The sequence below is a fragment of the Chrysochloris asiatica genome, unplaced genomic scaffold (genome assembly GCF_000296735.1).
Source record: "Chrysochloris asiatica unplaced genomic scaffold, ChrAsi1.0 scaffold00018, whole genome shotgun sequence".
Classification (NCBI taxonomy): domain Eukaryota; kingdom Metazoa; phylum Chordata; class Mammalia; order Afrosoricida; family Chrysochloridae; genus Chrysochloris; species Chrysochloris asiatica.
In genome coordinates this window covers 12,305,303-12,322,032 of record NW_006408536.1, presented here as the reverse complement: position 1 = coordinate 12,322,032, position 16,730 = coordinate 12,305,303, and the positions used below count along the sequence as shown (strand labels likewise).

At 42.0% G+C, this 16,730-nt stretch overlaps 1 pseudogene; it reads right to left on the bottom strand.

Moving 5' to 3' along the window:
- Positions 1 to 16,474, bottom strand: part of LOC102813609 — a 28,315-nt pseudogene extending 11,841 nt beyond the window's left edge.
- Between the last annotated feature and the right edge of the window lie 256 nt (positions 16,475 to 16,730).

Genomic DNA, 16,730 nt, shown 5'->3' with positions numbered 1-16,730 from the left:
TTTAATAAGAACAACAATAGTTGTTACTGTTGTTGTTTGAACTGCCAACCTTGCAGCTCAAACTGACTTTGCAGTCCAGTACATTATCCTGAAGCGCCACACCAGGACTTGAGTAGCTAGCTGTCTCTTATTCTTGCAAACCTCTCAGGGTCTTCATTGGCCCTGGTCATATTGTACAGACTTCCCCACATCATGTACTGTCTTTTCTTTCACCAGAATTAATATGTGTTTTGTTGTTGCTGTTAGGTGGCATCAAGTTGGTTCTGACCCACAGCAATTATGCACAATAGAATGAAACACTGACTAGCCTGTGCTGCCCTCATAATTTTTGCTATGCTTGAACCCATTGCTGATGTCACTGAGTGAGTCCATTTCATTGAGGGTCTTCCTCTTTTTCAAGGACCCTCCAAGCATGATGTCCTTCTCCTGGAACTGGTCCCTCCTGTTAACATGTCTGAAATATGAGAGACAAAGTCTCGCCATCCTGGTTTCTAAGCAGCATTCTTCTTCCAAAATTTGTCTATTATCTATCCAGTGATTCTTCTTCCCTCCTTTCTCTCTCTGGTAGCTATCAAATAATTTATTTAAATATTTTATGCATATTACTAGCATAAATCAATATGGAAAAGATTTTAACTGTGGTAGACACCATTACGTAAATTGCCTGCAAAACGTACAATAAAAACTTGAAAAATGCTTTGTTTATATCAGTAACTTCAGAACTGGTTTTCAAATCGTGTAATACCCCTTAGAATTTAATGTTAGTAATACTGAGTTGACACAAATTAGTAACTTGGATTTTTGAAACTGCTATGCATTTGCTTCAAAGTCAAATAAATTCTAAAAGTAATAAATCAACTTTGTTATTGTGGAAGCAATTATTAAAAGAAAATGATTTGTTGGTACTCAGTTCAATTACTGGAAATGTTGCTACAAAAAAAAGCTATCTTGCTACAATTTGGGCATGTGAATGTACTTTTTCACCTGTAAATTTTATGAAATCTAAATCCAGATGAAGTACTTCTGATGAAAGTTAGAATTCAAATTGAACGTTAATTCAAATTGTTGGAAGTGTGAAATACATACTGGATTTCAAAGATTTAGGATGGAAAAAAAGTAAAATCTCTCCATTTTAAAATATGGGATACTTACTGAAGGAATAGTATTTTGGATACATTGTTTTTATTGTCAAGTGCCTGAGAACTGATTCTGATGTAGAGCAATCTTGTTACATTAGGTAACATAATATGCATTATTCATATCAATTGCTCTAGTGTTGTTTTTTTTTTTTATGACTCTTAGAAAATTTAAAATTGGCTATATGGCTCTATTGTAAAGCCATGTTAGCTATACATTAGACAACTTGTTGTTGTTGTTGTTATGTGCCATCGAGTCGGTTCCGACCCATAGCGACCCTGTATAGGGTTTCCGAGGGTGTAAATCTTTACGGGAGTAGAAAGCCTCATCTTTCTCCCGCGGAGCAGCTGGTAGTTTCGAACCGCTGACCTTAAGGTTCGCAGCCCAATTCGTAACCACTACGCTACCAGAGCTCCTTACTAGACAACTTAGGTGGATTTATTTACTAATACTGCAGCATGGCATTGAAAGGCCATAGAATAATGTTTTTACCTTATTTCCAAAGTTTTGATACTTTTATCTTAACAATGTTGTTGTTGATTAGTGCCATCAAGTCAGTTCTGAATCATGGAGATCCTGTATAGAGTTTCCGAAGAACGACTGGTGGGTTTGAACTCTGACCTTACAGTTAGCAGTCCAGTGCTTATCTACAGAAAGACTGTGGAATGTGTGAGACTTCTAGCAGTTGTTATAGAGCATGGAATCTGAAGGCTTTTTGCCTGTGAACAACTTCAGCCTAGCAGAGCTTCATTTATTTCATCTTGGGCCTAGCTTGAAGTGTTCAGATGCCAATTTTTTTTGAATACCTCATGTACCTCTGACAGCTGAACTGCCAGAGTTAGAAACAGAGTCTATTTAAAAGTAGGCTTTGGGGCTACTTTCTCCAGCCAGCCCTCTCAGGAACATTCCTCGACACCCCCCTTAATGGTAGCCTAGTTGAGATGTCATACCCGGAGAGCCTCAGACTGTAAGCTTTCCTATCTGCAGTAATCCTTCCCTGCTTTCCATAGACCCTGAAAGCATTGGTGACACATCGCCGCTGCTGTCAGTCATGGTTGTGGGTGGAGAGTCCTTTGTTTTCTATGCCCTATAAAAGGTCATCACATGGAGATAGAATTTTGGAAATTCATCATAGTATCTATGATTTCCCTCACCCCCGTGATCCATGTTTGTCTTTGTCTTATGTTTACCTTTAACACTTAATAAAGAGCCTCATAATATTTTTATCTTTGAAGATGGGGTCTCTTTTCTTCTCTACATCATAGTGTAGGAGGTTTAGAATTCTGTGTCTTTGAAGGCATTTTTGTTGGCGCTGAGTAAGGAAAGAAAAGCTAAGACCAGATCATGAAGAGTCTTTAGGCCACACCATAGCATTGCAGTGGAGAGTTTTATCAAAGGGGTTGTTGCATTGTGAGTGTTGTATTCTCTAAAGGTAACTATTGGAGCAGATGCAGCCTGGGATGCAAGGAGCCATTTACTATTGTACTGGACAAAAAATCTAAGGGTCTGAACTTAGGCAATGGGAGAGAAGATGGGGAAAATGATAAGATGGATTTAAGAAAGATCTGGAAAGAAAAGGAGGAAGGAGTCCAGAACTAGTCTGAAGGTTTGCCTGTGGGCAGCTCAGCAGTGACACAGAGTCTGTGTTTATTTACCATTTGCTGGTGATGTGGGTTAATGCGCTGGACTGCAAAGTCAGTTTGAACCACAGGGTCAGTGGTTCAAGCTCCTCGGAAACCCTATACAGGGTGGTTGTGGTTTGGAACCAACTTGACAGCACTTAAAAATAACAACATATATCTGAATGTCTTAGGTTTGAGATTCCAAAAAAAAAAAAAAGACCAAATTGGGTACAAAGGTATACAGTTCAGTTTGATCATGTTGACTGACATTCTTTTGGGTGAAAATCACCAAAGGACACATCCAAAGCTCAGGGGATGTGTTGGGAGCCAGGGATGGAGATTTAGGAATCTTCTGCAGACAGTGACTGAGACTGTAGGAGTAGATGAGATCACCTGTAGAAAGAGGTCTCAAACCTTGGCTGTACCCTAGAATTACTTGGTGAATAATACTACAGTGAGTTACGTATTGGGCTGCTAATTGCAACGCCAACAGTTCGAATCTACTAGCCTCTCCTATAAAGATTTACATTCTTGGAAACCCTATACAGGGTCTCTATGAGTCAGCACCAACTTGACAGCATACAGCAGCAACAATAACAAGGATGAATCGGGAGAGAACTGAGACAAGAAGACGAATGATAAAGTGAAGAGCAAATAGACGGAAGGTCTTGATATGGTCAAATACTTGGCAGGCCACACATATCTGAATAGCCCTGTGCCCTTTACATGTTGCTGCCTTCTCCTTGCAAACCTGCCCCACTCCACATATTACAGAATTGCTGGGGTGGAGAAGTTCAAAGAACTGAGATGGGAGTTGACCTCAGAGAAGCTGAAGCTATGGCCAGAATGACGCAGGCTTTGAGGTCATCCAGGCATCAAAGTTGTCAGTGAATGTGAAGGCCCCACCTGGGGCCGGATTGACAGGATTGAATGAGGCATGAACCTCCCCAAGGAAGATTGTGTGATTTTGGTTTTATTTTAAAGCCTATGAACAATGGACTGAAAGTATCACAAGGCTGACCTTCCTGTTTTCCTCAACCCTGAACTTCAAAAGACAGACTATGTTTTCAAAGACAAGCTTGCTTGTTACCTGCAGATTTAAACATGTCTTAGACTCTTCTGTGTTACATACACTTCAGAAGTTTCCTATTTTGTTTTCTTTCTTTTTTTTTTTTAACATTCCTATATTTTCTATAAGGAGCCCCAGAGGTGCTATGGGATGAGCATTGGGCTGTCAACAGCCAGGTTGGTGGTTCAAACCTGCCATTCACTCAGACATGCTCCCATAAAGATTTATCATCTCAGAAACGCTTATATGGGGTCACTGGAAGTCAGAATCGACTGTATGGCAGTGGCATATAGCTCTACTGTTTTGGATAGCTTTTTATTTTGGCATAATTTTTTAACACACTCACAAAAATGTTACAAAAGTAGGACAAGGGTCTCCTATATCTCCTTTACCCAGATTCAATGATTATTGACATCTTTGCCTAATTTGCTTTATTATTTTATCTGTCTATAATATACACACACATATACATATATGTAACTTTTTTTTCAGAATCATGTGAGAGTGGTGTTTGACTCACAGTGACCCTGAATAGGATTTCCAAGGAGCGCTTGGTAACTTTGAACTGCAGACCTTGCTGTTCAAACTGATCTTGCGGTCCAGTGCATTGTCCCACAGCACCACACCAGAACTCCATGTGAGAGTAAGTTGCCCTTTTACTGAAAATGCCTCAGAGTGTATTTCCTAAAAACAAGGACATTCTCTTATGTAATTATAGTACAATGATCAAAGTCAGGACATTTAACATTGATAAAACACTGTTTTCTAACTCACTGTTCTTGTTCTAATTTTGTCAATTGTCCCAGTAATGTTGTCCCTGGCTATTTTTTACCCCTGGTCCAGGATTCAATCCAGAATTAGTTGTCATGACTCTTTAGTCTCTTTTCATCTGGCACAGTTCCTCAACCTTTCTTTGTTTCTTGACCTTGACATTTTTGGAACGGTATGGGCCATTCATTTTGTCGAAGGTCCATTCATTTGAGTTTGTCTGATGTTTTCTCATGATTTGATTTGATTACGCATTTTGGTAAGAAGACCACAGAAAGGATGTTGGACCCTTCTCAGTGCATCATGCCAGGAAGTACACGATGGTGGTTTGGCCCAATTGAGGCATCTTTGTGTTGCTTTCTAATAGCAAAGAACATTTCTTTTCGCATAAGTTTTCCATTTGACAGGCATCTGCCATTGCAGTAAAATTATCTCTTTTTCCCTAAGCATGATGTCATGAAGTTTCTGAATAATTTTGGATTAATTGCAAGTAACCCAAGAGTAATTACCTAGTTCAGGTTTTATTTTATTTTATTTATTTATTTCTGAAGAAACAAGTTTAAAACAATACACATTCATTTTGATTTGTAGAGTTTAAATGTCAACAAGTATACTTAGAAACACAATCAACCACCTATTTCAGACAACAATGAGAAAACTAGACATTTGTAAATAATTCTGAAAAAAAAAATGCAATTTAAGATTATGACGAGAAAGCTCCTGATACAATGAACATACTTTTAAACTACTGATGTTAACATACCCTTAAAATACAAGCCCTTTATGATTCACCTTGTAATTCACCAGGCAATATACACTCTAATCAGAAGAGATCTATGGCTTAGTAGGGAGGAGTAACTCCTAACATCAACTGCTATAGAATGATCATCAGAGGCAGATCCGCGGAGCCTGACTTAAGGGAGTCATGAGACTAGTTGTGCCAAGGGGAAGAAGTGGAACACAGAGCCAAAGACAATTTTAAAATAAGAGCTGTGTCAACATGCAGACATTCACTTGCTTTAAAGAAGCTACAATGGGATCCAGGAAGGGGGTAGAGGGGGGCAACGGGATAAGACTATTTATTGTTTTGTCTTGGCATGCCAAAATGTAATAGCTTTTCCTTCTACCCTTTCTGGGAAACAATTGTCGGCATGTAGAATGGGTGATTTTTTTTTTTTTTTGCTCTCATTTTCAGTACTGAGTAGCAATGCAATAGACTAGAAATTCAACTGACTCTGGAGTCAAACTGACCCACCCTCCAAGCTTTGCTCTACCACTGACTGGTATGCAGCCTTGAGAAAATCACTTGGCATCAGTGTCTATGTCATTGAACTGGGCAATAGATGTGGCTGGGTAGGAAGGATTAGAAATCAAATATATAAAGAACTCACAGAACTTTACAAATACTATGGCCTGTACTGAGCGCTTACTCCATCCTGTGGTTAGACATTGGTTGTTGTTGCTAGCTGCCATTGAACCAGGCCCATGACTCATGGTGACCCCATGCAAACAGAATGAAATGCTGAATCACCACTGCTTCCAGGCATAAGGTCAATGTGGGCGAAAGAAGAGCTCTGAACTGGGAGCTAGGACATCAACGTTCAGGCCTCTGAGCTTTCATTTAACTGAAAATCTACCTGACTATAAGCTTGTTCCTTGAAACCTTCCAAACTTCAATTCAAATAAGGAAGACAAGGTAGTGGGAGAGAAACATGGGTCAAGTTCACAGGAGAGAGAAATCATAGGTTACATGCTGCCACTAATGTAGGGTGGTAAGATCTCCACTAGTGTTCCGAGTGCTGGATTGTAGGAACAGAGTGGAGTGAGTAAGCAAGGACTCAGCTCTGACTGGGCCAGTGGGTGTACTCGGGTTGAGCCTTGAATGCACATGAGTAAGGTTTCTGCTTCAGGCAAGAAAGAACAAAACCTCTGTTTTAGGTTGAGTTTTCTAGAGAAGCAAAACCAGTGATATATGTGTATATAGAGAGTGAGAGAGAGATTTTTTCTCAAGGAAATGGCTCACGTGGATGTAGAGGCTGGCAAGTCATCATTCTAGAGGCTTCCTAACACATGAACCCAAGATCAGCAGGTTAGAGGGCAGACCACAGGCTACAGAGATGATGAATCCTAAGATTGGCAGGCAATGTGACAGGCCGCTGGCTTAAGTCCCAAGACCTAAAGGTCAGATGATGATGAACTAGATGCAGGACCCAGAGCAAAAGCCAATGAACTTTGCCAGAATATCCACATATACTGGATGTAAACCACACCCCCAAGAAAACTCCCCTTGCAACAGAGTGGCTGACCGCATTGAGGAGGTGATTACATCAGATCACAAAACAGAAGATGAGTACACCATTGCATAACTGCCGAACCACTGAGGATCATGGCCCAGCCAAGCTGACACACAACCCTAACCATCACAGACCTACAGATCTGAAGTGGTGGTGGCTGTGTGCTGTGGAGTCAGTTCCGACTCATAGCGACCCTACACAGGGTTTCCGAGGCTGTAAATCTTTATGGGAGCAGAACGCCTCATCTTTCTCCCGCGCGGAACAGCTGGTAGTTTCAGAACTGCTGACTTTGCGGTTCACAGCCCGATTTGTAACCACTACGCTACCAGAGCTCCTTACAGATCTGAAGAGCCCTGCAAATATGGTGGCTCATATCAAATCCCACTGCAATCAGCTTCTGGGACTAACCCTGACTGTTGAGTTGCAGCAATTGCAGTTAACGTTGTAAGTGGACACTCTGTGGGTATTGGACATCTTTTAGTTCTCCTGTGCAAAATGGTAACTGAGACAGGAACTGCCCAGGTACTCACCATTTGAACCGCAGCAAAAGGGGGCAGTTAAACATTAGTCTTAACTCATAATAATAATAGCTAAGTGCTAAACTTCCATTGATTTACTTTAATCCTCTAAACATATGATAGAGTTGCTATTATTATCCCTTATTTACAGATGAGGAAACTGAGGCCCAGAAAGATTAGATTTTCCCAAGGTCACTGATAAGCAAATGAGAGAATAAATATTAGAACAAAGGCTGACTAACAAAAGGTGATTGGTGATCTTTACCACTCTACTGGCCCACCTCTCCAAGGTCAAGGGATTAAGGAATCAAAAAATGTTTAATGTTTTATTATGAATTATGTGATAGTTTACATGGGAGAACATTAGCTTTACATTCATTCTATCGTATATAGTTTCATTGCCATGGTTACAATCCCCTCCATGCAACATCAACCAACCAAAGGGTATATACCCTGCAAATCTGCTCCCCCCCGCCCGGTCGTCGGCACACAGTCCGTCTCCCTCTCTGGGTCTAGAGTCCCCAGCCACTCCATCTTTGCACGTCACCTTCTCTGCCTCCATCTCTGGCGTCACTGTTTCTCTGGGTAGGGTCTCGCTCTCTACTCTTCTCCCTAGATGGTCCCAGGGACCTCTGCTCCTGGACTGCAAAGTCAACCACTCCCCTCCTTTTGCTACAAAATGTCTACCTTTACATTTCCAACCCTCACAGTCAGTCCTGATAGCAATTATTCACTATTGTACCACAAGAGACCTATCTGCATCTCCTTTCATCAGTCCCACCCAGAAAGATTGGATACTACTCAGTGGAGATTCTACCTTCCTCCATGCCCTCTGGATCTAGGCTCCCTCTTGAAAACTTGTAAGCCAGTCATTCCTTGCCTTTGTAGCCCCCCCCCCCCATTTTAGGTAGCCAGTGTCCAAGTTGCCCATCCCTGTCTACTCTGTGTGTGGAGGGGGTGGGAATGATCCTCGCTGTTAAGATTTGTTCCCTCAGGTATCAATTTTATAGAAGCAAAAATATTTAACTAGCATGCTTGGAAGGATCACTGGTGGTACTGTACGATAAGCACTGGACTGCTAACCACAAGGTGAGCAGTTCAAATCCACCAGCTGCTCTGCAGGAGAAAGATGAGACTTTCTGCTTCCTAAAATATTTATGGATGCAGAAACCCAATACAGGGTTGTTATAAGTTTGAACCAACATGACTGCACCTAACAACAATAAAAACAACATTCTTAGAGGAGCCCTGGTGATGCATTAGGTAAAGCATTAGACTGCTTACCAAAAAGTTGGTGGTTCAAATGCACCAGCTGCTCCTTGGGAGAAAGATGAGGCAATCTGCTTCTATAAAGATTTGTTGCTGCTGCTGCTGTTACATGTCGTTGAGTCAGTTTCGACTCATAGCAACTCTATGTACAACAAAACAAAATAAAACACTGCCCAGTCCTGTACCGTCCTCACAAATGTTCTGTGTGAGCCCATTGTTGTTGCCACTGGGTCAGTCTATCTCATTGGAGGTTTTCCTCTTCTTCACTAAGCTTCCACATTTCCTTCTCTAAGAACTGGTTTCTCCTAACAACATGCTCAAATCTTGCCATCCTTGCTTTTAAGAAGCATTCTGGCTGTACTACTTCCAACAGAGATTTGTTTGTTCTGGTTCTTTCAATATTCTTTGCCAACACTGTAATTCAAATGCATCCATTTTTCTGTGGTCTTCTTTATTAATTATCCAACTTTTACATGTATATGTTGTTGTTAAGTGCCGTCAAGTTGGTTCCGACCCATAGCGATGCTGTATAGGGTTTCCAAGGAGTGACTGGTGAACTTGAACCACTAACCTTCCGATTCAAACGACTTTGTAGTCCAGTGCATTAGCCCACAGTGCCACACTAGGACTCCACATGTATATGAGGCTATTGAAAATATCGTGGTTTGGGTAGGAAGTACCTTAGTCCTCAGCGTGACATCTTTGCTCTTTGATACTTTAAGCAGGTCTTGTGCTGTAGCAATGCAATTTATTGTTTGATTTTACTCATGGATCCAAGCAAAATGAAGTCTTTGCTCTTGTGGTCCAATAGTGAATAATTGCCATCAGGACTGACTGTGAGGGTTGGAAATGTAGAGGTAGATGTTTTTTGACAAAAGGAGGGGAGTGATTGATTTTGCAGCCCAGGAGCAGAGGTCCCTGGGACCATCAAATGAGAAGAGCAGAGAGCGGGACCCTACCCAGAGAGGCAGTGATGCCAGGGATGGAGACAGATGATGACGTAGACAGATGGAGCGGCTGGGGACACGACTCAGGGAGGGAGAGGGGCTGTGTGCTGACAGCCAGGGGGTGGGCCTGTGGGGTGTATCCTTTGGTTATTTGATGCTGCATGGAGGGGATTGTGATCACTGCAATGAAACAAAATACGATAGGATGAATGTAAAACTGATGTTCTCCCATGTAAACCCACATAATTCACAATAAAAACTTAAAAAAAAAAAGAAGTCTTTGACAACTTTAGTTTTTTCTCCATTTATTATTTATCAAGATCGAACTGATGTCAGCAATGATCCCTTGTTCCATGTCCTTTTCTGAATCCAGCTTACATTTCTGACATCTCCCTTGTCAATGTACTGCTGCATCCATTGTTAAATTATCTCCAGCAAAATTTTACACGCATGTGATATTAATGATATTGTTTGATGATTTCTGCAGTATGTTGGATTACCTTTCTTTGGAACGGGCACAAATATAGATCTTTTCCAATCAGTTGGTCAGGTACCTAGTTTCCAAATTTCTTGGCATAGATGAATGACTACCTCCAGTATGCATCAGTTTGTTGAAACATTTTAATTTGTATTCCAGCAATTCCTGAAACTTTGTTTTTCACCAATGTCTTCAGTATTGCTTGTATTTCTTCCTTCAATACCATTGGTTATTTCTTGATCATTTGGTACCTCCTGAAATGACTAAACATCAACCAATTCTTTTTGGTACCATGACTCTGTGTATTCCTTCCATCTTTTTTGGGTGCTTTCTGCATTATTCAATATTTTGCCTATAGAATCTTTCAGTCTTGCAGCCTGAGGCTTAAATGTTTTCTTCAGTTCTTTTAGCTTGAAAAATACTGTGTTCTTCCCTTAGGGTTTTCTAACTCTATGTCTTTGTACATTTCATTATAATACTTGACTTTGTTTCCTCAAGCAGCCCTTTGAACTTTTCTGTCTAGCTATTTTACTTCCTGATGTCTTCTAGTCACTTAAGCTTCTCTATGCTCAGAAGCCAGTTTCAGAGTCCCTTCTGACATACATTTTTTTTTTCCCCCTTTAAGTTTTTATTGTGCATTGAGTGGAAGTTTATAGGGCAGATCATCAGTTTTACATTCAACAAATCATACACCTTGTTTCATCACTATGATTACAATCCCCTCCATGTACCATCAGTTAACAGTATTTCTCTCTATTCACTTTAGCTTTTTTTTTTAAACACTCAGGCATATACAATAATTTACACCACCAAAGGGCACCTTCTGCAAGTCTGCCTTCTGGCCGACACCTCCTAGCCCCTCTCTTCCCATGAATCTAGAGTCCTCAGCTGTTCCCTCTCTTCATGTCCCCATCTCTGCCTCCATGTCTGGTGTTGCTGCTTTTCTGGATAAGGTTCTGTATTCTACTTGTGCTCTCCTCTCTTGATGGTCCTAGGGTCCTCTGTTTCTGAACTGTAAGATTAATCTCTGCCCCGTTTTTGTTACAAAACAGTTTTTGTTACAATTGTGACAGTTGCAATTAGTCATGACAACAAATGCTCACTAATGAATCATAAGAATTTTATCTCCATCTCTTTTAACCAGACTCATCTAGACAAGATGAAAACTATCAGTGGGGACTCTTTCTTCCCCCACCCCCCCACTCTTAAACTAAACTCCTTCTTGAAACCTTATAAGCCAGTCACTTTGTGCCTTTATTGCCCCCTCATTTTAGGTAGCCAATGTCTAAGTTGCTGACATACATTTTGGTCTTTTCTTTCTTTCATGTCTTTTAAATGATGTTTTAAAAGAACATGATGTTCTTGATGTCATTCTACAACTCTTCTTGTCTTTGGTCATTGATGTCTAATGCATCAAATCTGTTCTTAAGAGTTAGGTTTCAAAATACAGGTGGGATATATTCAAGGTCATATTTTAGCTCTCGTGAACAATTTTCTTCAGCTTCAGCCTGAACTTGCATATAAGCAATTGATAAGTCTTATTAATAGTCTTATTAACTGATCTTCCTTGTAAGCATATGGATATTATCCTATCACAGACAATATTGTACTTTAAGATTGATCTTGAAATGCTCTTTTTAACAGTGACTGTGACACCATTCCTCTTCAGTTTGTTCTTCCCAGCATAGGAAAGCATATGATTGTTATGTTCAAAATGGCCAACACCAGTCCATTTCAGTTCACTAAGGATATTGATTTTTATGCATTCCATTTCATGTTTGATAGTTTCCAAGTTCCCTAGATTAAGATTTTGTACATCCCATGTTCTGATTATTAATGTATTTTTGCAGCTATTTCTTCCCATTTTGAACTGTGCCCCATCAGCAAATGAAGGTCCTGAAAGCTTTACCTGATCCACAGCATTGAAGGTCAACTGTACTTTGAGAAGGCAGCTCTTTCCCAGTCATATTTTGAGTGTTTTCCAACCTCATCTTCTGGCACTATATCAGACAATATATTCATAAGGTTTTCCAGTGGTTAAGCATTCAGAAATGATCCATCTCTCCTTCTTCCTAGTCTGTCTTAGTCTGGAAGCTCAGCTGAAACCTGTCCACCACGGGTGACTCTGCTGGTGTTTCAATTACCAGTGGCATAGTTCAAGTATCACAGCAACACACAAAAGATTTACTATCTCGGAAACTTTACGGAGCAGCAGTTTTACTCTGTCCTATAGAATTGTTATGTTATGAGGCGCTCTGGTAGCGTAGTGGTTACGAATCGGGCTGTGAACCGTAAGGTCAGCAGTTCAAAACTACCAGCTGTTCCGCGGGACAAAGATGAGGCTTTTTGCTCCCGTAAAGATTTACAGCCTCGGAAACCCTGTACAGGGTCGCTATGAATCAGAATTCACTCCATGGCAATGGTGGGAGCAAGCTCAGTTGCTAACTGAAAGTTTGATGGTTCAATACTACCCAGCCACTTTATAGAAGACCTGGAAATCTGTTCCCATAAAGGTGATTACCTACAGAAGTCTACGGTGCAGTTCTGGTCTATCACATGGGAGTCATTATGAGTGGGAAACTGACTCAATGACGCACCTAAGACTAATAATTGAGAAGGAATCCCTTCTCAAATACTCTGTTGAACTGAAAGGTTGGAGGTTTGTGTCCACCCAGAGATGCCTCGAAAGAAATATCTGTCAATCTACTTCTGAAAAGTTAGTCACCAAAGCCCCTGTGGAGCTCAGTTCTACTCTGGCACATGTAGGGTTGTTATGAATCACAACAGACTTTAAGGCAACTGAAACTAGTAACAACTGAGAACACTGTCACATCTTCAAGCTATATTAAATAATGTTACATACACTCAGAGGAGAATGCAGGGTGTTATTTACCTTGATAACAATTTGTAACAATTAAGCTACCCTCTTCCCAGTACCTCATTCTTTGCTGGAGGTGAGGAGGAAGGCGGGGAGAGGGCGGGAGTGGTGGTGGTGGGGGACATGATTTCACTTGGAGAAAGGAGGATTTTGTAAAGGGTCTGAAGTGGAAATTCTATTAGGAAGAAGTTAGCTCTATTTTCTACTGAGAGTTTCATCTTCTCCGTGGCTGAGTCGTGTGTAGGCGCTGACGGGCTGCAGGTGGTCAAGCCTCTCTGTAAATCAGACTTTCTCAAATGAGGGCATGCAGATGTATATCAGGAAATCAGTGCGGAGGAATGGGACTACAGCTTAATGATAGCCGTGGACTTCTCTTCCTTTTGGGGTCTAAGCTCTGGTAGTGTAGTGGTTACCAATCGGGCTGCTAATCTCAGGGTCAGCAGTTCGAAACTACCAACTATTCCGCAAAAGAAAGATGAAGCTTTCTGTTCCCGTAAAGATTTACAGCCTTGGAAACCCTGTACAGGGTTGATATGAGTTGAAACCGACTCCACGGCACATGACAACAACAACAAGTTAGTTCTAAATGAGTCACTGGTGACAAGGTGAAGATTATGCCTGGCAACTCAGGCAGCTGGTGTGAAAAGTCTCAAGGGAAACCTATCTTGCATTTATCTTTCTTAAATTATCCAGAGAGTTCTACCACAAACACTTACAGAGCTTCTGAATTGGCTGTGGACTGCCAGGCAACCTTGGGAATCAGGGACATCAGTGGGGGAAGTCACACTGAGCCTGGTTCTATTGGGAACATGGTTTGGCTGGGGTTCTTTGGGGGTGTTGAGCACATGATGTTCTATTTCTCAGTTCATTTCAAAACACTTAGCTATTGAGGGCCTACTTTGTGCCAGACACCTTGCTTCGTGTTGTTGTTAAGTGCCATTGAGTTGGTTCCGATTCATAGACACCCTGTATAGGGTTTCTGGGGCTGTAAATCTTTGCGGGAGCTGAAAGTCTCATATCTTTCTCCCTCGGAGCGGCTGGTGGGCTAGAACCATGGGCCCTACGGTTCACAGTTCTGTGCTTATCCTACAGAGTCATCATGCTCCCCAGACACCATGTTAAGCCCTGGGAATGCAAGGGTAAAAAGTTAAGATGGCTAGCCTGGGGGGAGTTTAGTGCCTAGTGTAGGGTGTGCCTTAATACTAGTATAATGTCACCATGATTGTATATTGAATACTTGTTATGTGTTTGGCATTGGCTCTGTGCTTTTCATATGAACATTAATTTAATCCTCATGACAACTCTATAAGGTGGGAACTATTAACTTCATTTTTACATAGCAGGAAAAGGAAGCACAGAGAGGTTGAGGAACGTACACATGTCACACAGCTAGAAAGAGGTAGACTAGGGATTTCACCCCCAGAAATTGTTTGGTAGAGTTAGACAATAGCTCCAGTGAGGAGGGAGACAGGGTACCCTCTCCAGCCCCATAGTCCCTGATGTGGAGGGGTGCCCGCTGGTGGGAGGCGGAGAGTTCCTAGAGCTCAGAAAGTCCTAAGAAATGTGAGGATACATTGGGACAACCAGGGCAGGGCAATCAGACGAGCACAGTCGACTATCTGTCTGGGTTCTAGTTCCAGTTCTACTACTTTCTAGCTACTTAAGTAATCTTTTGTGCCTCAGTTATCCCATTTGTAAAATGGGGATAATTGCACCTGCCTCAAAGGGCTTCGATAAGTTTGCATTTGTCAAGTACACATAAGAGTGCCTTGCCCAAAGTAAATGCCATGTGTTTGTTAGATATATAGAGAGAGTCTGTAGAAGTTATTAGAGTGGGGACCAGGGGAGCTGACCCCAGGGCCCTAGTGTCCCAAGCAAGATGTTTACCTATAGGCTGCACAGGGCCTGTGCTCTGGAGACTGTGAGAAAATGTCTTTCCTCTCGGGTCCTAAAATACTTGGATTTCTTTTTACTTAAGGAAACTTTGAGGGGGAAGCGGGGTCAGAAATCTTGTAAAGCTCTCGGAGGAACAGGCTGCTTGTCACCTGGGTTCTGAGAAAACCATAGTCATGAGGCTGACTGTCCAGCAGTCTTCATTTTTGTCCCTTTTTGCAAACAGCTCAACTCTAGTTCTCTCCCATCAGGCATCAACTTGGTCAGGCATTTGTTTCTGGTGATGAAACTGACGCATCAAAAATTTCTACGTCGCTTTACCTTGAAAACTTGGTTTGGCCCCTGGCTGCTTGCTGTCTAGTTAGTCAGTGACACTCTTGGTTTCACATTGTCATCTTTTGGTTGTTTGTTTATTTTTAAGGTCCTGATGCTCAGGCTGTCCCCTGAGCCTGTTACATTAGAATTTCTGGGGACGGGGGGCCCAGGCATCAGAATGTTCTCAAGCCCCACCCCCATGCAGTGTGAGAATGCAGGGGGAGGGGAATCACTGACAAGGATTCCAGTCTCCCTCTTGATGTTTCTTTTTAATAGAAATTTAAATCGTTTCTAGGGTTGCTGTAACAAAGGACCACAATGGAGAGCCTTTAAAACAATAGAAAAGTATTCCCTCACAGTCTGCAGGCCAAAGGTCTGAAATGAAGGGACCAGTAGGGCTGCACTCTGACGGAAGCCTCTGGGGGAGAAGTTCACTCTCCTCTTCCAGCTTCTGGGGCCTCTTGGCATTTCTTGGCCTGGGGTTGGATGACTCATCTCTGCCTCTATCTTCCCATGGCTTTCTTCCCCGTGTGTCAAATCTCCCTCAACCTTTCTCTTCTATGGACACCTCTCATTGGATTTAGGAGCCACCTAAATCCAAAGGAGTCTTGGTGACACGGTAGGTTAAGTACTGGGCTGCTAACCACAAGGTTGCTGGTTCAAATTCCCCAGCCACTCCAAGAGACAGAGAAGAGGCTCTCTGCTTCTATAAAGATTTGGAGTTTCAGAAACCCTAAGAGCAGTTCTACCCTGAGCCAGAATCGACTCGATGGCAGTGGCTTTGACATTTTTTGTTGGTTTGTTCTCTTCTTGAGATCCTAAATTTAATAACATCTGCCAAAACCTTGTTTCCAAATCAGGTCACATTGATAGCTTCTGGGCTCTAGGGCACAGGCATATCTTTGTGGTGCTCACCATTCAACTCTCGGGACAGCACCCCATTCATCTAAACCATGGTGGGGGAGTGATCCGGATCGCTGTCAGCCTCTCTAATTCCAATAGTGAATGCCTGGTGTTTTAACCGAGAAAGCTAAACACAGGAGGTAGAGGCCTAATTAATGTCGCCAAGAATTCCAAGTGAACTGGCAAAAAAGCAGAAAGCAAAACATCAAGCAGAAGCCTTTAAGCCATTCCTGCTCTTCACCAGGCGCATTTGGGATGGCAGTACCATTGGTGATCTCCTGGTTCTCATAAACCTCTGGATGGTTCCAGTTAACACCCCTACTGCCACCAGTATCTTCTCCTTCTCCGCAGAAGGACTCCTTTCCCTTCTTGACTTCCTTCATCTCAGGAGGTTGTTACTGTTGCCAATTGGGCTGGGAGGAGTGGCGCGCTCTTCATTCAAGTTAAGAAAAGCTCTGTTGCAGGTGGCCAACTTGACCTGACCGCTATCAAGCAAGTGGGCCCTTTAGAAAGGGAGTTTGGGATCATACTAATACCCAATCCCCAGCATTTTGCTTAGTGGATAACCAACAATTTCCTACTTTTAGCTTTGACTTCATCCTCTTACCCTTCTTGTCAGTGCCTTCCAGCCACATGCCA